A 24,185-nucleotide genomic window follows, 5' to 3' on the forward strand; every position below is an offset into this window, starting at 1 on the left:
ATGGAGTTAACCTGACTCATTATCTTCATGGAGTTCTGCTGTCCTTGATAACACTGCCCATTCCAGGTAGCATATTTTATGGCTGAAGAGGCAACTGGTGTATAGTAAGACCATGATTTGTTTGCATATTCATGTATGGTCTGGGACAATATTTTCCCATTGGTTACCATTGACTCATCATCATCTGGTTCTGCATAGGCATGCTCTAGGAAATGGCACAGAATGATTGTAACCTTCAGTGGAACTGTGGATACCTGAAGGCATTCATGGAAATGTTTGTTATGCTGAACTGATTGGGTCTAGGTCTCTGCATTATCATACAGCTAGGCCTAGACTTCTGGTTCCGCATGTGTAATTCAGGAGGACCATCACCCAACATTCCATCTGAAGGCTTGTTGTGGGAGCAGTAAAAGGGTAAAGGGCCGCACTGATGCATCTCTCTAGGACCCATAGGCATATTCTGTGTAAGTGGTGCTGGTAAGAGATATTGCATATTTTGATTAGGATCTGTTATTGTAGCAAGGTGTTTTAAGTTTGTTTACAACATACTGATATTGAGCCACCCCCTATTGTCATTTATTTTCATAAGTTATTATATACAAATAAGATGGTTATCTTTTTAAGATGGTTATTTTCATCTAACATATTCTGGATGGTAGCAGATGTGATTTCACCCTGGGGCAATGTGTTGTGGCTGCAAATGCTATAGACAAATTGCCATTGATCTTGCTATTGATGAGTCTGGGCTTCCAAAGTCAGTTTTCTTCATGAAACTGTGGGCTCAGTTTTTTCAACCAAATTCCTTTTGGGATTAATTAAATTCAGCCCTGGCAAGTCAGATAGAAAAATAACAATATTGCACCAAATGACATTTTCTCTGAAATATTTGGTCCATATGCACAGTATTTCTGAATAATTGATTTAAGAATTCTGAGTCACAGGAAAAACATTCTTGGTTAATTATATACTGTAGTTCCCTTCATTTACTTCTCCAAATTGTTTACTTCCTTAAATGTGATAACAAGAAATGTTGGCATTCTTGAGTCTTGGAGCAAGGACTAGAATAATGTATTCTGCTAACCAGAATGGAAAACATCCCAAGGCCTTCATCTATTCCATTTCATTGCTGTCTGGTATTTGGCATGCACATGTATATATAAGTACGTATGATATGATTGTGTATCATGAAAGGAAGAAGTACATTTACACACACACACACACATATGCTACAACATCTAATTCATGTAATACATTTGAATAAATGCATATTTTAAGGTCTACACTATGATTAATAACAAATATAAGTGATCAAGTCCACAGTGTCACAAAGTGTGAATGTTTTGAGATATATCATTTAAAGAGATATTTAATATAGAATCAAGACCAACCTTCAATGAAGTTTCACTAAGCAACACAAATGAAAAGCATTGGGTTACTGCAAAAAGTAATAAAGATATGGAAGTCAAAGTGGGACTCGTTGGGATGGGGAAGGAAATGGTGGAGAGGAGGAGAATGGAGAGCAATAGGAATGGACTATGGTCAAAATACATTGCATAAACGTGAAAGTATCTAAATTAAACTCATCACTGTGAAATTAAAAAAAGTATTGGAAAACAAAAACCAGAAAAAAGGGATAATGCTTAAGAAAAAAAGATGAAATGAGGTCAGTTTTTGGACTTTAACCAAATGTGGTTAATTGTTGTCTTAAGAGAAGGGGCTACTCAAACGAAGATAGTCACAGAGGGATGACTATGGAGATAGAATTGTGTGCCAAAGAGACAGTCCTGAAAATAGCAATATTTTCAACACTTTGATCTCAAATTTCTTCCCTTCAGAGCCATGATACACTAAACTTTTGTGATTTATGTCCGTCCAGACTAGGATGCATTTCAGTGGTCCTAACAAATTGCTTACCCTATCCACCAAACAAAATCTTGTACCACCACACTCTCATTGTCATAGAAATAAATATTTTCATAATACAGTTTATGATGTTATGAAATAAATTTTTCATGCATACATGAAGTTACAGAATTTTCTTTATTTCTTCTCATGAGTGACATTTAAAATTATGTTATACCATTTCATAGTCTACATTAAATTACCTAAACTCTTTCCTTAATCAGGAATCAGTACACTAAAACTAGCCCTCATTATTGCTGTATAATCTGTAATTTACTAATAGATATCAAATCATAGTAAGAAAATATTTGACAAAATAAAGGTATACTTTAAAAATTATTTTAGATTTTATTTTTATGCAAGTGAGTGTTTGTCTGCCGTATGTGGGTGTACTACATATATGCATGATTCCCACAAAGATCAGGAGATGCCAGCAGATACTCTGCCACTTTATACTGATAACTGAATTTTTCTTTAAGACAAACAAGTATTGTTGCATACTGCATAAACATGTATCCATATGGTTATCTACCTCTAACTCTCTATTGTCTATCTACCATCTCTCTACGTATCTCTCTTCCTATCTATCTTCTATCTATTATCTATCATCAATTCATGTAACAATATTCTATAAATCATCTATATCTATGTATATATCAACTATTTCTCTATAGTTTTCTTAATCTATTCACAGCTATAAATCTGTGGTCCTAGACATTTAACTCCTACTTTTTATCTTGTTTCATAGCATGAACTATAAAACATTTCACCTGTTTGCTGATTACTGTAAGCAAGAACATACAAAGTCAATTTTCTCAGAAGAGAATTATCATACAAAACAGAATGTAATCTATATTCTCAAAAACAGAAATCTTAGTAGGGAGAACTATTGATGTTTATTAGAACCAAAAGCATGAAGAGATAAAGATGTTTTAGGAAGTACAATAAGCTGGAAAACCAAAGGACATCTTCATCCTGTGAAGAATCTGGACCTGTAACAGGAATTTTTAAATGGTCTTATTAATAAAAAAAAAAAAAAACAAAAACAAACAAAAAAAAAACCCTCCAAATATTGGGGTGTATACTGAATGATCAGAGAAACAGAACAAGCCATATCCAACCTTACCTCACCAACTCCTCAGCCAATCCTGTTTCTACAAATCTTCAGCCTCTCAGTCCTCATGCAAATGGATCTCAGAGCAACTGCTCAAAAGCCTAAAAGCTTAAAAAAGCCTAGTTCCTGGTCCTCATGCCTTTATATACCTTTCTACTTCCCGCTATCACTGTCTGGGATTAAAGGCATGTGTCTTTCCCAAGCAAGACTTGAGATCTCCAATCCTGGGATTAAAGGTATGTGCCACTACTGTCTGACCTCTATGTCTAATCTAGTGGCTGTTCTGTTCTCTGACCCCAGATACATTTTATTGGGGTACACAATATATTGGGGGGCACAATATATCACCACAAGGACCAGTATGGATCTTGTTGGGCTGTTAATGCAACTGGAGCCTTAGAAAGACAGGTGTTTCATAGACATTTAAACCAAAAGAAAACTTTGTGGACTATTTTCAGGCTCCAGGCAATCAGGACTACAGTGGGGACATGATGGATTAAACTGTTCAGTATTTTAAGGGCAATAGATGCCTGGACTCAGAATGAAGCAATAGATGCAACCTATAAGTGCAGATCTGAGGATGTTATGGCTAATGACAGCATATCTGGACATCCTTTAGCAGGATAAGGCCCTTGTTATGGTCATGGGGACATAAAGACACATTGCTGCTCCTTTTTTTGAAATCATTTTTTATTGGGGCTTAGTAAAATAATATTTCATATTGGGAAAAATATGTATTCGAGCAGACATTCTCCAGATGTAAGCAAGAAAAATACAATGACCATGATGTTTCCCTTGGTGCTGTAAACACTGAAGAACACCAGCAGGCTGAAGGTCAGAAATTTATTTTCATTGAAGGTGTCTAGTAATATTCCATCAAAGAAAGCCACTGTGAAATGTCCTAAGGCCAGAGAGCCCAGGTATCCAGGACACAGTAAGAGGAAGTGATTGAGACCTTGTTTCACAGAATGATGATGTGGACACACTGAGAATGTACATCTGTGTCAACAAAAGATGTTCCTAACAGATTCCAGACATAGTAAGTTGCACCACCATACAGTTTAGAATGATGAATATAGGTTCTCCTGACATTTGTACACTTCTCATCTTTTCTGAAGCAGTGATCTTGAAAGCTAGAAGCACAGGGATGGTTCGGCCAATACAGTGGAAAGAATCAGAAGATACATAAATCCAAATGAAATATCCTGTAGGATAGAGGTGAATATGTTGAGATGTCCAGCATAAAGAAGGAGGAGAAAAAATAAAATGTGACATAGTTGAGCAGAATGTGATTACAAGTCATTTTATTAACCTTCACAATTTGAGTCTCTTTGTTCTTCACAAAAATACCAAGAATGAGTTCTAAACTGTACAGAAGATGAGGATAATGTAGGCTAGAACCATCCTCATGGTATAGACATAAGCAAGACATGTCACAACTTTTTCAGGCAGTGATTTGTCTCTAACTTGGTCTCCTGATTCTCTGGATTCACACAATCATCTGTATCTGATAAAAAGAGAAAAGAAATTATTAGAATTTCGAAGGTATCAATTTTAACAGTAGACTAAAGAGACCTATTTGCGATATTATTAGAACATTTTACTTCTTACAGCAATAAATAAGTATTTAAATTAAATTATTGTGTTGTAATGCTAAGAATTTATGCTGTCTACCATCATTATGGTTAAGGAAATATCAGTTGTTTTTATTTTCTTGCACATTCCTGATAATCTAACTATCTGGAAAGAATAATAAAATAATACATTTTAAAACTTTAAAAATACACTTAAAATAACAGAGATCTGCCTAAAGAACCTTTAAATCTCTATATACCTATTCTTATTATTTTCATCCTCTTTTCTTTTTTAAATAAAATATATTCTTCTATCATACAATATATCCAAACCACAGTTGCCTCTCACTATACCCCTTTCAGCTCTCCTGACCATCCCTTTCCCCCAGATACACTCCCCCTCTATTTCCCTTCACAAAAGAACAGGCCTCCAAAAGACAACAACCAGACAGGATTGAACAAGATATTATAAAACAAGGCAAATCCTCTAATATCAAAGCTGGACAAGGAAACCCAATAGAATGAAAAGAGTTCCAAGAGCAAGCAAAGGGGTCAGAGACACACCCATCCCCACTTTTAGGAGTCCTAAAAAAACAAAGCTAAAAGTCATAACATCCCATGTTTGCTTCTATTAGTGATAGATATGAATCTTTCCAGCTCTATAAGCCAGTCATTCACCATGAACCAGAATACAGGAGCAAGGACCTTAATGGTGGTTTTCTGGTGGTTGTGGTATCCTTGACTGCACTGGCTCCTAAAGTTCTTCCTCTCTTCCACAAGATTTCCTGAGCTCCATCTAATGTTTGGCTGTGGGTCTTTGAATCTGATACCATCAGTTGCTGGATGAAGCCTCTCTGATGACAATTGGACTATGGTGCCCTCTCTTGGATGAAAAGATGTTCATTCATGTCTCTCTAGGAAAAAAAATAGTAGACCATGAGTCTACTTTTATTCAGTTCAAAATATTTTCCTCTTTATTACTTCTTATTAACTTTATGTTGTTGACCTAAGAAGAAAATCAAATTGAAAATAAGAATCCTTTCACACTGATAGTGGTAATATAAATTAGTATATACACTATAGAACTCAATATGGAGATTTTCTAAGTAACATTGAGTGTAGAACTATCTTATGATCTTGATACACTACTGCTGGGTTTAAATTTCTCCACAACAAAGCCAGCATGCCATAAAAATATTTTCATAACCATGTTTATTGGTGTTTGTTCAAAACAACTGAGTTTTGTAATTGGATGAAGTATAGGTTAATAAATTAATAAAATGTGATAGATGATGATGACTAATGATAAGTAGATAGATGACGGATGTATAGATGATAAGATAGATAGATAGATAGATAGATAGATAGATAGATAGATAGATAGATAGTGTATTTTTCAACCTTTAAGCAAGAGTAATTCACATCATTTCTAACTTAAAATAATCAATTGTGTAAGTGAAATAAACCATTCTCACCAATGTATTTCTCTCATATGTGATATTTAGGAGGTAAAAATACATAAAAAATTAAAGGTGGAACATTATATATAAACAATGCATAAAGTAGCTAATAATAAAAAAATAGTAGAAGTAAATAGGATGAAAATACATTTAAAGCATATACAGAAATGTCGTAATTATATCCAGCATTATGTATAATTAGTAGACATTAATGAAAATTGCTAAAGAAAAAGATTTCCCCATATATTATAATTTACTTCTTCTATACTTCTTTAATTGATTTAAATAATACTTAGTATACTGGATATTACTATGACATTTCCATTCAAGAATGTATTTTGCTCTAGTTGTGTCCACTTTTCTTACACCTATAAGTCCCCCTGTGCTAGTCCTTGCCTCACCAAATAACCTTCTTAGTAAATAACCTACTACTTCAATTATTTTTGTTATTGATTTTATACTAACTTAACCAAATCAAAGAAGGCATGTGATAATTCTTTCTGAATTTGCCTTATTTCTCTTAACCTGCTCATTTATAGTGCCATGCTTTCTACTTATAATGTCATAACATCTTTCTTATTTGGGGCTGACTAGATGTCTGCTGTGCATATTGTGATGTTTTCTTCACCCATCCATCTGTTGTAGGATACCTAGACTGAGTCTATAGATTGGCTTCTGAGAACAGTGCAGCAAAAGAATAAACTGGGTGTGCAGGTGTTGCTTATATATGCTCAACATCCTAATAAAAACAACGTACACATTCTGTAAGACTTTTCTGTCTTTAAAAAGACAGTTATGAGGATGTGGTGCAACTGGTGAAGGGCATTTTTAACATACAGAAAGCTCTGGGTTCTAGCTCCAGCATCACATAAAACCAGGCTTGGTGGCTCCCACCTGCAATCAGCATTGGAGATAGGCAGAGGTAGGAGGATAAGGAATTCAAGATTAATGTTAGTTATATGGTGAATTTGAGGCTAATCTGGACTACAGAAGACCATGTCTAAAAAAGATGATTTAAAAAAACTTAGGAAGAGAAATTTAGGGCTGAGTTTGTCTGAGTGTCAATGGAGAAGCAAGTTCAAAGGTGTTTGGTGAAGTGTCAGTCCTTCTGGACAGGGAGGGAAGGAAGTAGCAAGACACATATACACTGTCAGACTTCCAGTAATTCAGCTCTGTAACTTTCTGTTGTTAACAAGCACCAAATAATCACTACCAAGAGTCAGCACAGTCCTTGCTCTTAAATACAAATGCTCATCAACAAAAGGAGGCAATCTTTTAGCAAAATTAGAGAAAGCAAAAATAATATTTACATGAAAGGTTTAAATTTTGAATCAATATTTTTTCAAAAACATCATTCAACTATTTTCTTTTTTAAATTTAGATTAATTTTATTTTTTGTCTTATTTTGTGGATTAGGGGCTGAGCCTAGGGCCTTGCATATATATGTTAAGATAGGCAAATGCTCTAAAATTAAATAGCATCCCAGTGGTTTAGTTTACCTGTTTTTCTTATTAAGAAATTTTCTGTTCATTTTACATACCAACCACAGATGCCCCTCTCCTCCCTCCTCCTGCCACCCAGAATCTTACCTCAGTACCCCCTATCATTCTCACCTCCTCCAATGCAAATACTCCCATGGGGAGTCAGCACATCCTGGTACATTCAGTTGAGGTAAGTCCAAGCTCCTTCCCCTAAATCAAGGCTGTGTAAGGTGTCCCACCATAGGTACTGGTCTCCAAAAGGCCCACTCAAGCACCAGGGATGTTTCCTGATTCTACTGCCAAGGGCCCCTTAAACATGTCAATCTAAACAACTGCTTTGCCTGTGTAGAGGGCCTAGTCCAGACCCATGGAGACTCCATTTTTATTGGTCCACAATTCATGCGTTCCCACTAGTTTGGTTTGGTTGTCTCTGTAGGTTTCCCCATCATGATCTTGAATGTACCTTGCTCCTATAATCCTTCTTTCTCTTTGACTGGACTCCTGGAGCTCTGCCTGGTGATTGGCTATGGATCTCTGCCTCTTCTTCAATAAAATGTATGATCTAAAATTTGAAAAATTGGGAACTGAGTAAAGTCTTCATTTCCTCAACAACTTTCCTGAAAGCATTATGAACTAAGCTATAGACAATTGGGTTCAACATGGGAACTACTATGGTGTAGAACACAGATGCTATTTGGTCATTGTCCATGGAATGACTAGAACTGAGCTGTAGGTACATGAAGATTAAGGTTCCATAGTATATGGTCACAGCAGTGAGGTGGGATTACAAGTAGAGAAGGCTTACTTCTGTCCTTCTGCTAAACACATCCTTAGGATAACAATGAATGTGAATACATAGGAGGTCAAGATAACTATCAGAGCAAAAAAGACATTGAATGAGGATAAGATAAAGAACACAATCTCATTCATGTATCTATCAGAGCAAGAAAGAGACAGGTTTGGAGGGATATCACAGAAAAAGTGATGGACCACGTTAGAATGGCTGAAGGAGAGAGAAAAGGTGAATCCAGTATGTATAGCTGACTCATACAAGCCCCAGGCATAGCAGCCAATCACCATATGAGAATATACACTATCAGTCATTGTGGTGGTATAATGTAAGGGCTTGCAAACTGCAGCATGTCTGTCAAATGCCATGACAGCAAGTTAGTGCTTTTGTACACTGCTTTAATAAAATGCAGATTGGCCAGTAGCCAGGTAGGATGTATAGGTCGGATAAGCAGGCTAGGAGAATTCTAGGAAGAGGAAGGCTGGTGCAAAAGACACTGGCCTGCGTCCAGGGAGCAACATGTAATGGCACACAGGTAAAGCCACAGAACACGTGGCAACATATAGATTACCAGAAATGGGCTGAGTTTAAGTGTAAGAGCTAATCAGTAGTAAGCCTGAGCTAATGGCTAAGCAGTTTTAATTAATATAAGCCTTTGTGTGTTTACTTGGGTCTCAGAGGCTGTGGATTGGGTGGGACACAGAAAAACTTTCAGCTACAATTAGGAAACAGTCAAATTTGGCAAAAGCCACAAAAAAAGAACATTTGTGTAATATGTCACCCATAGGAGATAACCTTATCCCTTGTGAGAAGCTCAGCCATCACCTTTGGAGTAACAGCTGAGTAGTAAACACAGTCTGCCAGAAAGAGATTACTGAGGAAAAGATACATGGGAGTGTGGAGATGGGAGTCCAGCCAGATCAATACAATCATGCTCAAGTTCCCAGTCAATCCCAAAATTGTACACTTACTCACCTTAGTGCTATTCTCCATGTATGACATTTTAGAATTGTGTATCACCTGTCCAAACAAAGGAAAGTAAATATATTGGTGCCAGAGAACTGTCATTCAAATGACATTATCCACATGATCTCACTACTACTGGAGGATTCCCAGTAATTATAAGAGTGCTATAATCTTACCATTTCCTTACAATGTAATCACTAGAGCCTTGTATATAGTATCTGTTAGTTCCCAATAGCACTTGGATATTCTAATTGACCACGCAAGTGTCTCCCACTCACAAATTCTAATTTGAGGTGAAAGTTTGTTTCAACAATAAATCTCCATGACTTTCATGTCTGTCATTTCAGAGTCAGAAACAAAATAACCAAGCACCATGTGCTATGTGACTAGAAAATAATGGATATTAATATGTTTAATCTTCCTGTCTTATTGTATTATTGCCTGAGAATAGTGGTGCATCACTACCTTTCTGGATATACTGTGGTGAGATATGAGATATTCATACATACAGCTGAAATCCATTTGAGATATAAAGAAATGTATTCATCCTTTGACTCTTCAAAGAAAACAGTCCTCTTTAAAAGACATTCCCTCAAAGTGTATAAAACTTAACACTTATTTACCATTCAAACAAATACTACACTGAGCAACCTACACCTACTTTACCTCCTTGAGGGAAACAACAAAGAATAAGTGAGGTGCTCATTCTTAATTATCCCTTTCAATAAACATGAACATCCCAATAACTTAATTAATTAATTTGAGAAATGATCATTATGTTTCCTACTTCCTAGGTTGCATAATTCTTGTGAGTATGTTTTAAAGTACATTGAACTACATGGTCTTTTTTTTTTTTTTTGCCAGAGCTGAGTATCGAACCCAGGGCCTTGTGCTTGCTAGGCAAGCGCTCTACCGCTGAGCTAAATCCCCAACCCCCTTAAAGTGCTTTGAAATCATACAAGCACTCTTAGAGATAGCATTCTGTGATTGTACAAGACATAGTCCCTAGCACTGACCTGTGTGCACTTTATTCCTGATTTATCCACCTACATATCAGGAAACATTGGGAAGTAGTCATTTTTCTGTGTCTCAGTTTCAAATAATAATGGAAACTGTCTTTTGCCAGGATGTTCCAGGATGTTAGAAAAATGTATTAGGTTGATATGTTTAAAGAATTCTGCCTCATTGCTAGGACACAATAGATCATAAATATACTCTCATTAAACAAATGATACTGTTAGTGAAGTAATAATAATATATACAGTATCATGGAAGAAAAAACAAAATATCAAAAGGAAGAAAAAACAAAATATCAATAGAAACTCAACACAAATATTTTAACCATATTTTTGAAAAAGCATCATGTGAGTAATTTTTAACTTAAATTCAAGCTTTTTAGGCATATATATGATTTGACAAATATAAACAATATGAAATTTTACCCTGAGACACAAATTATGAGGCAATATCCTTTTAATGCATGGCCATCTTTTGACTTGTCACCATGTTCATGATTGTGTTCCTCCAGCCTCCTTATCATAGTCTATCTATGCCAACTGGTACCTCCTCAATTTTCAAAATATCCATTGGATATCTAGCCAAACTAAATAAACTTTAAAAATAATAGGATATAAAGATTATTCTATTTGGACTCTTTCCCTGTCGGTCCAATCCATGAATACATGCTGTTAATCCTATCTATAAAATACCCCCAAAATTCATTTCTTAGTCGCCACCATTCCCCAATGGTGAGCCACACTCCACTACAATTGACATTAAGGGGATAACTAGAAAGAAATGATCCCAATTCAGATAGTAGGAAATTACAACATAGAAACCTGAGGTAATGTACAAATATGGAGACCTGGAGACAGAAGGCCTAAGGACTAGATCTTGAAAACAGTAGAATTTTGCCTTTTCAAATGCAAAGAGATGCATGCGAAGACTGCTTTTTTTTCTCTAAAGATAATATGCACCATACTCCTCCATGCCAGATGCTCTGATGTCCTCAGTCTTTTAAATAAGGTGGTAGTATAAATTACTCTGCTTTAAATTTTGTTTCACTATAATACAATGCATGTAGCATATAAATAATCATAGAAAGGGCAATAATTAGACAGAATAATGGCATAATTTCATAAATGTAAGTCAGTTTGACTTGTAAAACCTGCCTGAATGAATTTTAGAACCAGTAACTTGTGTTTGGAAATTTGCATTTTCACGTAGTAAGTTGAACATGATTTATAAATAATTTTCAAATGGAAACAATTGCTGCTTGGTAGTTATTGCAAAATCCAGAGTCTACTCCTATGTTTGATTGTCTGATAAAGACACTTGATGAAGCCTGCTGATTTTTGTTTCTGTCTACATGTCTGCAGCACTCAGGACCTATCATACAATCTAGAAGTGTTTGTTTTATGAATAAGCTTGTGAAGAAAGTGATATTGTTCAGCAAAATCAGCTTTTGAAAACTTTTATTCTTCTCTTATACATTACATCTCTACCAAAGTTTCCCTCCCCTCCACTCCTCCTACACAGTCCCTTCTTCTTCCTTTTCCAGTTCTTAAAGAACAATCCCTATTGAGCAATCAAACAACATCACCAGTAATAAATGCTCTGAGATACTAGAGAAGTGAAGACGCCTAGATGAACAAAATTATTCATATGCATTTAACTGATATTTTTATGAAACTATATTCCTCATTAATATGATTTATTCAATAGATTTGATATCACTTTCAATATATTATTAAAAATATGATTTAAACTATTAAAATATAAGTGATATTGATATATATTTACTGGAATTTAATGAAAATTATTTTCATGAAACATAATTTAAACATTGATAAACTATACTGTACATATGTTATCAATATAAATTTTTATATTCTTCAAATCTTCAGCATCAAACCCCTCTATAAGTTTGCTATAGGTGAGATTTTGGAAATTAAATTTACCACAGATCATTACAACAGAATGTGTTATTCCTAAAGATCATGATCTAGTAACACGGTGAAATTAAATTGTAGATCAAACTATAATTTTATTGAATAAGTTCCATATAATTATTCTAGTAATAACTTCCAACATGTCACAGGTATCAGGTACAACTGATTTTTCTATGCCTTTGCATATATAAGTTATTGGAGATAGAAAAGAAAGACAACAAAAGTCAAGTTCAAATAAAGAAAATGCAAGGCTCCATGAGATATATTTTTTTTTGCTGTGCCATGAATGTGAAGTGATGTGTGTGTATGTGTGTGTGTGTGTGTGTATACATGGCCATTCTAGTTCACCATTCAAAAATAGTTTGTCTAGGTATGGATTCTTTATTCCAAAATGTTAATACCTTTTAAAGAAAAGCCTATAAAATAGTGGTTCTCAACCTGTGGATTGTGAGCCCTTTGTTGGTTGCATATCAGATATCCTGAATATCAGCTATTTACATTTTGATTTATATCCATAGCAAAATTACAGTTATGAAGTAGCAACAAAATTGTTCTATTGTTGGGATCACTCAAGATGAGGAAGTAGATTAAAGGGTTGCAGCATTATAAAACTTGAGGACCATTGCTCTTAACAGTCTCATAAAATTAATCATGAAATTTGGCTTTAGACAGGTAGGACCGTTGTATTAGCTACTTTTCTGTCACTGTGATTGAATACCATGACCAAAAATGACTTACTGGAGGCAAGATTTATTAGACTGTATGCTTCCATGCAGGCACATTGGCTGGAGCAGGAAGCTGAGAGATTGAATCATCAATGACAAACATGAAGCAGAGAGAAAAAACTGGAAATAGAGAAAGGCAATATAATCTCAAAACATGGCCTTAGTGGCATACTTCATCCAGAATTGTTGCAGTTCCTAAACCTTCCCAACATAACACCACCAATTGGGAACCAAGTATTCAAATGCCTGAGCCTATGTGAGGCGTTTCTCATTCAAATCACCACAACCACAAAATGCTCAGTAAATGGGATCATTGTCCATTTACTGCCTCCATTTATTCACTGATTTGTTCATTGTCTCAACAAGCATTTACTGAGAGCCAGCCTACTAATTCCTTTTCTCCCTTTTGTCACAACTAATTATACAATTATAAGATTTCACTGTGAAATTTCTAAATTTATTAATTTTGTTCACATCCACCCATGTATGTCCTCGTTCTCCCTTTCTGTTCTTGATCCAGCTGGGATCTCCTGCTTCCCTAAGCTTTCTTTCACTCAAATCTTGCCATTCATTACTCCCACTGTTGCCCAGGTTGTTCATGTAGATCTTATCCATTTATCTGTCATTGTGTGATCCCTGGGTCTTTCCTAGGGTCCCGTTTTCTAGGTAGCCTCCCTGGAGTTGTGTAGGAGTCTAGTCATTTTTGTTTTACATCTAGTATCCTCCTATGAGTGAGTACATACAATGTTTGTCCTTGTGACTCTGGGTTACCTCACTCAGGATGATTTTTTCTAGATCCATCCATTTGCCTGCAAACCTCAAGATGTCATTGTTTTTCTCTGCTGAGTAGTACCCCATTGTGTATATGTACCATATTTTCTTTATCCATTCTTCAGTTGAAGGGAATCTAGGTTGTTTCCAGGTTCTGGCTATTACAAACAAAGCTGATATGAACATAGCTGATCAAATGCCCTTGAGGTATGATTGAGCATTCCTTGGGTATATGCCCAAGAGTGCTACAGCTGGGTCTTGGGGGAGATGGATTCCCAGTTTGCTAAGGAAGTGCCATATTGATTTCCAAAGTGGCTGTACAAGCTTGCATTGCCACCATCAGTGGAGGAGAGTTCCCCTTGCTCCCCATCCTCTCCAGCATAAGCTGTCTTCTGTGCTTTTGATCTTAGCCTTTCTGACAGGTGTAAGGTGGTATCTGAGAGTCGTTTTGATTTGCATTTCCTGGATAATTAGGGATGTTGAGCAATTCCTTAAATGTCTTTCAGCCATTTGAACTTCCTCTGTGGAGAATTCTCTGTTTAGTCCTATAGCCCATTTCTTAATTGGACTGTTGGGCATTTTGAGGTCTAATTTCTTGAGTTCTTTATCTATTCTGGATATCAGCCCTCTGTCATATGTGGGGTTGGTGAAGATCTTTTCCCATTCTGTAGGCTGTCGCTTTGTCTTGTTGATGGTGTCCTTTGCTCCTCAAAAGCTTCTCAGTTTTAATAGGTCCCATTGATTGATTGTTTCTCTCAGTGTCTGTGCTACTGGTGTTATATTTAGAAAGTGCTCTCTGTTGCCAATGCATTCAAGATACTTCCTACTTTCTCTTCTATCAGGTTCATAGTAGCTAGATTTATTTTGAGGTCTTTGATCCACTTGGACTTAAGTTTTGTGCATTTGACAGACATGGATCTATTTGCAGCCTTCTGAACATTGACATCCAGTTATGCCAGCACCATTCGTTGAAGATGCTTTCTTTCTTCCATTTTACATTTTTGCTTCTTTGTCAAAAATTATATGTTCATAGGTGTGCGGGTTAATGTCAGGGTCTTCAATTTGATTCCATTGGTCCACATGTTGGTTTTTATGCCAGCACCAAGCTGTTTTCATTGTGGTAGCTCTGCAGTAGTGCTTGAGGTCGGGGATTGTGATGCCTCAGATGTTGTTTAATTTTACAGAATTCTTTTGGCTATCCTGGGTTTTTTGTTTTTCCATATGAAGTTGAGTATTATTCTTTCCAGATCTGTAAAGAATTGTGTTGGTAATTTGATGGGAATTGTGTTGAATCTGTAGATTGCTTTTGGTAAGATTGCCATTTTTACTATGTTATTCCTGCCTATCCATGAGCATGGGAGATCTTTCCATTTTCTGACATCTTCAATTTCTTTTTTCAGGGACTTAAAGTTCTTGACATATAGGTCCTTCACATGTAGTTAGTATAACCCCAAGGTATTTTATATCATTTGTGGCTATTGTAATGGGTGATGTATCTATGCTTTCCTTCTCAGCCTGTCTGTCTATTGTATATAGGAGGGCTACTGATTTTTTGAGTAGATCTTGTATTCTGTAATGTTGCTGAAGTTTTTATTAGTTGTATTAGTTCCTTGGTTGAATTTTTGGGGTCACTCATGTATACTATCATGTCATCTGCAAATAGGGAGAGCTTGACTTCTTCCTTTCCAATTTTTGTCCTCTTAATCTCTTTGTGTTGTCTTATAGCTTAACTTCAAGTACTATATTGAATAAGTATGGGGAGAGGGACAGCCTTGCCTTGTTTCTGATTTTAGTGGTATTGCTTTGAGTTTCTCTCCATTTAATATGATGCTGTCTGTTAGCTTGCTGCAGATTACCTTTATTATGTTTAGGTATGTTCCCTGTATTCCTGATCACTCCAAGACCTTCATCTTGAAGGGGTGTTGGATTTTGTCAAATGCCTTTTCTGCATCTAGTGAGATGATCATGTGTTTTTTTTTTCTTTGAGTTTATTTATATGCTGTATTACATTCACGGACTTTCATATGTTGAACCACCCTTGCATCCCTGGGATGAAGCCTAATTGATCATGGGGGATAATTGTTTTGGTGTGTTCTTGGAGTCTGTTTGCCAGCATTTTATTGAGTATTTTTGTATCAATGTTCATGAGAGAGATCGGTCTGTAGTTCTCTTTCTTTATTGCATCTTTCTTGGGTTTAGAAATCAGGGTAATTGTAGCCTCATAGAAGGAGTTTGGTAATATACCTTCTGCTTCTATTGTGTGGAGCAATTTAAAGAGTATTGGTATTAAGTCTTCTTTGAAGATCTGATAGATTTCTGCAGTGAAACCATCAGGTCCAGGGCTTTTTTTGGTTGGGAGACTTTTAATAACTGATTCAATTACTTAGGGGTTATTGGACTATTTGAATGGTTTATCTGGTCTTGATTTAACTTAGGTATGTGGTACCTATCCAGAAAATTATCCATTTCTTTTAGATTTTCCAGTTTTGTAGAGCAGAGGTTTTTGTAGTATGACCTGATGATTCTCTGGATTTCCTCATTGTCTGTTGTTATGTCCCCCTTTTCATTTCTGATTTTGTTAATTTGGATGCTCTCTTTCTGTCTTTTGGTTAGTTTGTATAAGAGCTTGTCTATATTGTTGATCTTCTCAAAGAACGAACTCTTTGTTTCATTAATCCTTTGTATTGTTCTCTTTATTTCTATTTTATTGATTTCAGCTATCAATTTGAAAATTTCCTGGCATCTGTTCCTCCTGGGAGACTTTGATTCTTCCTGTTCAAGAGCTTTCAGGTGTGCTTGTCAAGTCACTAGCATGAGATTTCTCCAGCTTCTTTATGTGGGCATTTAGTGCAATGAATTTCCCTCTCAGCACTGCTTTCATAGTGTCCTATAAGTTTGGGTATGTGGTGTATTCATTTTCATTGATCTCTAGGAAGTCTTTAATTTCATTCTATATTTCTTCCTTAATGCGTTGGTGATTCAGTTGAGCATTATTCAATATCCATGAGATTTTAGGATTTCTGTAGTTTTTGTTGTTGTTGAAATCTAACTTTAAACCATGGTGGTCTGATAGAACACAGAAGGTTATTCCAATTGTTTTGTATCTGTTGAGATTTGCTGTGTGGCCAAGTATGTGGTCGATTTTAGAGAAGGTTCCATGGGGTGCTGAGAAGAAGGTATATTCTTTTTTGTTTGGGTGGAATGTTCTGTAGATATTGATTAAGTCCATTTGAGCCATAACATCAGTTAAGTCCATTATGTCTTTGTTAAGTTTCAATTTGGCAGATCTGTCCACAGGTAAAAGTGGGGTGTTCAAGTATACCAGTATTAATGTGTGGGGTTTTATATGTGATTTAAGCTTTAGCAATGTTTCTTTTACATATGTGGATGCCCTTGTGTTTGTGGCATAAATGTTTGGAATTGAGACTTCATCTTGGTGTATCTTCCCTGTGATGAGTATGTCATGTCCTTCATCATCTCTTTGGATTGATTTTAGTTTGAAGTCTATTTTGCTGGTTATTCAGATGGCTACACCAGCTTGCTTCTTAAGACCATTTGATTGGAAAATATTTTCCCAGCCCTTTCTTCTTAGGAGGTGTCTGTCTTTGAATTTGAGGTGTGTTTCTTGTATGTAGCAGAAAGATGGATCCTGATTTTGTATCCATTCTGTTAGTCTGTGTCTTTTTATAGCTGAATTAAGTCCATTGATATTAAGGGATATTAATGACAAGTGATTGTTTGTTCCTGTTGTTTTTTTTTTTTTTTGTGGTAGTGTGTGTGTACTTCTCTTCTTTGGGCTTTACTGTTGTAGTGTTATCTATTGCCTGTGTTTTCATGGGTGTATCTGCCTTCCTTAGGTTGGGATTTTCCTTCAGGTTCTTTCTGTAGGGCTGCAATTGTGGACAAGTATTGTTTAAATCTGGTTATGTCTTGGAAGGTCTTGTTCACTCCATCTATGTTGATTGAAAGTTTTCCTGGGCTAGGCTGGCATCCATTGTCTCTTAGTATCTGCATTATATCTGTCCAGGTCCTTCTGGCTTTCAAAGTCTACATCGAGAAATCGGGTGTTATTCTCATGGGTTTGCCTTTATATGTCACTTGGCTTTTTTCCTTTGCTTCCCTTAATATTCTTTCTTTATTCTGTATGTTTAGTCATTTAATCATTATGTGGTGAGGGGAATTTTTTGGGGGGTCTAGTGTGTTTGGTGTTCTATAGGCTTCTTGTATCTACATAGGCATTTCCGTCTTTAAGTTGGGAAAGTTTTCTTCTATGAACTTGTTAAATATATTTTCTGTGCCTTTGACTTGGTATTCTTCTCCTTCCTCTATCCCTATTATTCAAAGGTTTGGTCTTTTCATGCTGTCCCAAATTTCTTGGACATTTTGGGTCATGACTTTGATGGTTTTAGTTTTTTCTTTGTCTGAGGAATCTATTTCTTCTAAAGTATCTTCAACACCAGAGATCCTCTCTTCCATCTCTTGCATTCTGTTGGTTATACTTGCCTCTGAAGTTCTTGTTTGTTTACTCAGATTTTCTATTTCCAACATTCCTTCTGCTAGTGTCTTCATTTTTTCTATTTCCCTCTTCAGGTCTTGGACTGTGTCCCTTGCTTTTTCATGATTTTCTTTCAAGGATTTATTGTTTTCTTCTGCTTTAATTGTCCTTTCCTCTAGTTTTTTTTTATAGCATTCTTTCCATTTTTTTGTTTGTCTCTTCCTCTACTTTAGTTTTGATTTCTACTATTAAGGCTCTAGCCTCTTCATGATGTTACTTATAAGGTTGTTTACTCCGTCTTCTTCTTCCATTGTGTGATGTTCAGGTCTAGCTGTTGGAGAAGGGCTAGGTTCTGGTGATGCTGTATTGCTCTTTATTTTGTTGAGTGTACTTCTGCCTTGGTGTCTGCCCATCTCCTCTTGGTTTCGTTCTTGGTCTTATCAGTGCACTTGGTCCAGACAAAGCTGACAGATTTAGTGAGCCTGTCTCTGGTCCAGATGGAAGCTCTTGGCCAGATGGGAGCACTGGTCCAGATTGAGAGTGCTGGCCAGACAGGAGCTAGGGGGCTGGACTCTGAGTCTCAGAAAATCCCTAGGGTCTCCTTATTTTGTCTAGATGGGAGCTCCTCTGGTCCAGTTGGGAGTTCCAGGGCAGAATGGAAGGTTGGGGATGGTCTCTGATTCTCAGGAAGTGGCTGGTTTCTCTGGCAGATGGGTGTGGGGGCAGGGTGTGGAGACTGCAGGGTCTGTCTGCAGTTTTGGAAAAGGGGAGCCTTCCCATAGGGCCTGCCAATTGGCTGGAAACTGGGGCCAAGTTGGTCAGGTCCTCCCAGGATGGCCTGTGTCCATGGGTGGGACCCAGGGGCAGTTGCCTCTCTGACTATAACCCCAGGCACTCACCTCTGGTCTAGATGGGAGTTCTGGAGGGGACGGGAGCTGGAGGATGGTCTCTGAGTCTCAGCAAGTGGCTGGGGTCTCGGGCAAATGGGTGTGGGGGCAGGTTTGGAGACTTCAGGGTCTGCCTGCAGTCTTGGAAAAGGGGAGCCTTCCCACAGGGCCCGCCGATTGGCCTGAAACTGGGGCCAAGTTGGTCAGGTCCACCCAGGATGGCCTGTGTCCAGCGGTGGGACCCAGGCACAGTTCCCTCTCTTATCATGAAGTCTTCCTTACGTATTTTCATTGCAATCTTGAGGATGTGTTCAGTAGAGGGCCAAAAGGCGCTTTCAACCTGTATATCACATGCCACCACTGTTTCTCTCTTCTATGGGACAATCATCTTCATGTACTTACAGCCCAACTTCAGTCACTCTATGGACAGAGACAAAATGGCATGTATGTTCTACACCATGATTATTCCTGTGTTGAACCCTCTAGTCTACAGCCTGAGAAATAAAGAAGTCAAGAATGCATTCAAGAAGGTTGCTGGAAAAATGCTGTCTTCATGGGGCTTAGCCAACTAACTAAAGCTTTTTCAATGCATGAAAAACTTCATTGGGACTGTATAGTCTAACAATATTTTCAATTGTAATTATTTCTTATCTGTGATTTTTGTATTAAACTTCATTGTTCATTTTCTTTTGGGAATATAATTTAGAGTAAACTGTGATCATCTTGCCAGAAACAAGATTTAATTCAGTTCAAAACCAAAATTATAATGCCAGGTATACTCAACATCACATACTACTTCATATAGTTGGTATAAAGTGTGTCTTAAAAGTATGAATGTATTTTATTATGCTCTCTTCTTTATCTATTCTATGCTGACTCTCTAAGACACTGTTTCCTATTTACCAGATCAGGTCTCATATAAAATGCCATCCCTCTTCCTGTTACTTCTCAACTCTCTTATACCAAAATGGTATTGTAGGAAAAAGGGCTGGCTAAAGAAACCCACCCTGACCCTGGTGTAAATTAGAAATTAGCACAGAATTAGGAAAGGATGCCTCAGATAAGGCTGTGAGAGAAACACAGTCTATCTCAAATCAGAGCCATCTCTTCACCCTGTCCAACTGACTTGTGAAACCAACCAATCACAGAGCAGAATAGTAGAACACTGGGTCCAGGTTGACTCTACCCCCTAGACTTCTTGTGAAAAAGTGCCCTGCCAAGTCAGTTAGAAAGGAAGCCTGGTAGAGGAAGCTACTCTCCTGGACTCCTCCTTCACAAATAAACCTCTTCCTCAAAAGGGATTTTTGGGTGTGAAGATCTTCATTCACTGGCATAGAGAAGATCTAAGGATGTCCCCCAGCAGAGAAAATGACAGAGGGGAGAGAGAGAGAGAGAGAGAGAGAGAGAGAGAGAGAGAGAGAGAGAGAGAAGAAAGTGAGAGAGATGAAAGAGTAGGGCAAGGAGGAGCTGAACAGATCTTTTCTAAGATGTCCCTTAGTGGACTGAGCAAGGGGGAGCTGAACAGAAGAACCTTGCTAAGACATCCCTTAGGGGACACAGAGAACTGTAAGTAACACTTTTCTTTGGAGCCGCAGGAGATTGCTATGTTTCTGCAGGGGTTTCCCCTTTCTCAGAGTGAAGCAAAAGAAGCAACATCTTAGGTCAGAGAAGCAGAGCTCTGCTAAGAAGCCCCCTTAAGTAGGGGCTGAGCAAAGCTCAGCTTTAGAGACTCTCCAGGAGATGAGCAGGTTTGCTATATCCTGCAGGGAAACCATCCCCCATCACATCAGGTATACCTCGACTTTCCCAAAGAGTCAAGATATCCTTTTGCTGAAGCAGTTCCAGGCCTGACTCTCCCGAGAAGTCAGAAAAATTTCTTCTCAGGGTTGAACTGTCTCCAGTTCACCCATCAGAGCTGTGCTCTACAGCTCCAGGTGTCTGGGACACCTTCAGGGTAGAGCTCTTGTTCTAAGCAGCTTGAGGCGTCCAGGATACCTCACCCTCCATGGCTGAACTGTCTCTAGTTCAGCCATCACAGCTGTGCTCAACAGCTTCAGGTGTCCGGGACACTTTCAGGGCAGAGCTCTTGTTCTCAGTAGCTAGAGGTGTCTGGTATACCTCGCCCTCTAGGGCTGAACTGTCTCCTTGAAGTTTTAGCCTTCAAATTACTAACATTTTTGGTGCTGAAACCTGGGACACCAAACCCAGAGTTTTTGCAGTTTACTTATAGGTATCATTTTACTGTCATGATTTTTTATTTTCTAAGGATATGTGCTAACATCTGAAGATTTCAAGATTCTCCATTGATAGAGAATATTTGATATTTGTCTTTCTGGATTTGGGTCAACTAATTCAACATCTATTTTCATTATATCCATTTACCTGCAAAGTTCAAGTTTTCCTATTTATTTACAGTTGAATACTATTCCATAGAGTATATCTACAATATTTACATTACCCATTCATTATTGGAAAGGATTTTAGATAGTTTCCATTTCCTAACTATTGTGAATAGAGCATCAATGAACACAGCTCTGAAAATGTCTGTGGAATAGAATGTTGAGTCTTTGGGCATATTCCCAGGAATAATATATCTTGATAATACCATTTTTTAGCATTCTTAGAATTCTCCACATTGATTTCCATAGTGGCTACACATCTTTAAAAACTCACCAACAGTATATGAATGGTTCCTTTTCCTTGCACTCCTTTTAGTATTTGTTATTTTTAACTCATTGGCACAGGAAAGATCATTGAATAGGATACTAATAACACAGACTAAAGACTTACAATAAATGGCATCTCATGAAACTGAATGCTTCTCTATGTGAAAGTACACCATCATTGAAAAAACAGACAGCATATATGATCATAAAAGATCTTTTCAAATTATACTACTCATAGAGGCTATCTAATGTATATATTTTTAAAAAAACTTCTTAAAGGATGAAAATCAAGAAACAAAAAACCCGACTGCAAGTGAATTTTAATGCTACACAGAATTCTCAAAAGATTATATGCAAATGGCCAAGAAACACTTAAAGAAGTCTTCACCATTCTTAGTCATCAGGAAAATCCAAATTAAACCTATCTTGAGATTTCATCTTACAAGAGCCTGAATGGCCAAGAACAATAAAACAAACAAGGACAGCAAATATTGAGGGAGCATGTGCCGAAAAAAAATTGGAACACTTATTCATGGCTGCTGAGGATACAAGCTTATACAGCTCTTTTGGAAATCAGTGTGGTGCTACCTCAGGAAGCTGAGGATAGGACTACCTCAAGACACAACTATATCATGTTTGGGCATTTATTTAAATGGTTATATATCCTACTTCAGAGATACTTGCTTATCCATGTTCACTACTTCTCTGGCTACAGCCTAAATGTCCATGAACTAATGAATGTATAATGAAAATGCAATACATTTACTCAAAAGACTACAATTCTGCTGTTATGAGAAATAATATTCTGAAATTTACATGTAAATCATCCTGAGTACATTAAACCAGAACATAAAAGGATTCTGATATATGTGAACCTTAGCTTTCAAGAGTTCAGTATGGAAGCCATAAACATCGCAAGATATCTACAAGGCTCCTGGTTATTCTTCACAAACTTTTCTGATGACAGCATTTGCATAAATTGGAGATCTCCATCTAGTCAATCCCCAACAAGATCAGGGAGTAGCAAGGAAGAGGGGTAGGAAAGACTGTAGGATTCAGAGCATATGGAGAGTGTGGTCTACTGAATCAATTAATCAGGGCTCATATGGGTTCACAGAAACTGAAGTGGCAAGCACGGGACTTGCAGGAGTCTGCACATGGTTGCTAAGTAGATGTTATGTATGTTTAGGGCTCTTATCATCGTGTTTTTGTAAGACTCCTAACAGAGAGAACAGGGTTCCCAGGGGTATCTCCAAATAACCCAGCATTTAGCATTCTTTCTTTGATCTGTGTACTTAGTGTTTTGATTATGTGCTAAGAGGACTTTCTTTTCTGTTCCAATCTATTTGGTGTTTTGTATGCTTTTTGTTCTTTTATAGGCAACTTCCTTAGGCTAGGGAAAATTTATTCCATGGTTTTGTTGAAAATATTTTCTGGGCCATGGAGCTGAGATTCTTCTCCTTCTTCTCCCTACTGTTCTTATGTTTGCTCTTTTCATAGTGTACCAACTTTCCTGAATGTTTTGCATCAGGAGTTTTTTAGATCTATCATTTTCATTGACCAATGTATCCATTTAATTTTTTTTATCACATCTTCAATGCATGAGATTCACTTGTCTATTTCTGCTATGCTATTGGTGATGCTTGCCTTTGTAGTTCCATGATTGAATTTATAATTTGTTTCTTTCTGGAAAATTCTTTCAGTTTGTGTTCTCTTTATCAATTTTATTTCCTTTTCAGGTCTTAAACAGTTTTATTGGTTTCTTCCACTGTTTGTGTTTTCTGACATTTCTTTAAAGGTTTATTTACTTCCTCTTTAAATACCTCTATCATCTTCATTTAGTTGGCCTTAAGATCTTTTTATTGTGCTTCAGCTATGTTGGGAATATTCAGGGCCTGCTATGGTAGGTTAGCTTGACTGTAGTGGAGACATACTTCCCTGGCTGTTATTGATTGTGTTCTTATGCTGGCTTCTACGCAACTGGGTTTGATATGACTATAGGTCTTCGTGCTTATTTGTGGATTCATATTTGTTGGTTGGTTGTTTATTCCTTGGTTTCTCTTTCCTCTCTATATTTTCAGGGTATGATGGCTGTGTTTTGCCTGTTTTCCTGGCCTGCTCAGCTGATGTTTTCACAGTAATATGAATGCAAGGGCATTATGAGAATATCTAGACTCCCCTAAATTTTTAATGATGATTTATTCATTATCTGATAATTTCCTATACCGATACACTATGTCTTGAGCATATCCATCTATTGTTACCTCTCTTCAAACCCTCCAAGTGTCCCTCACCTTGTCTCCCAAGCTCATGACCTCCTTATTCCACTGTCATTAATAATCCCCTGAATTCAGTTAGTAGAATTTCCCATAGGCAAATGGGTGCCCACAGCTTTAATTACTT

General features: G+C 37.1%; 2 pseudogenes; one reads left to right on the plus strand and one right to left on the minus strand.

Annotated features, from left to right (window-relative positions):
• The window catches only part of LOC118597418, a 38,737-nt pseudogene extending 19,049 nt beyond the window's left edge, over nt 1–19,688 (plus strand).
• Nucleotides 8,094–12,288, minus strand: LOC118587319 (annotated as a pseudogene).
• Nucleotides 19,689–24,185: the final 4,497 nt, after the last annotated feature.

This window comes from Onychomys torridus, chromosome 1 (assembly GCF_903995425.1).
Source record: "Onychomys torridus chromosome 1, mOncTor1.1, whole genome shotgun sequence".
In the NCBI taxonomy this organism is placed as follows: Eukaryota; Metazoa; Chordata; class Mammalia; order Rodentia; family Cricetidae; genus Onychomys; species Onychomys torridus.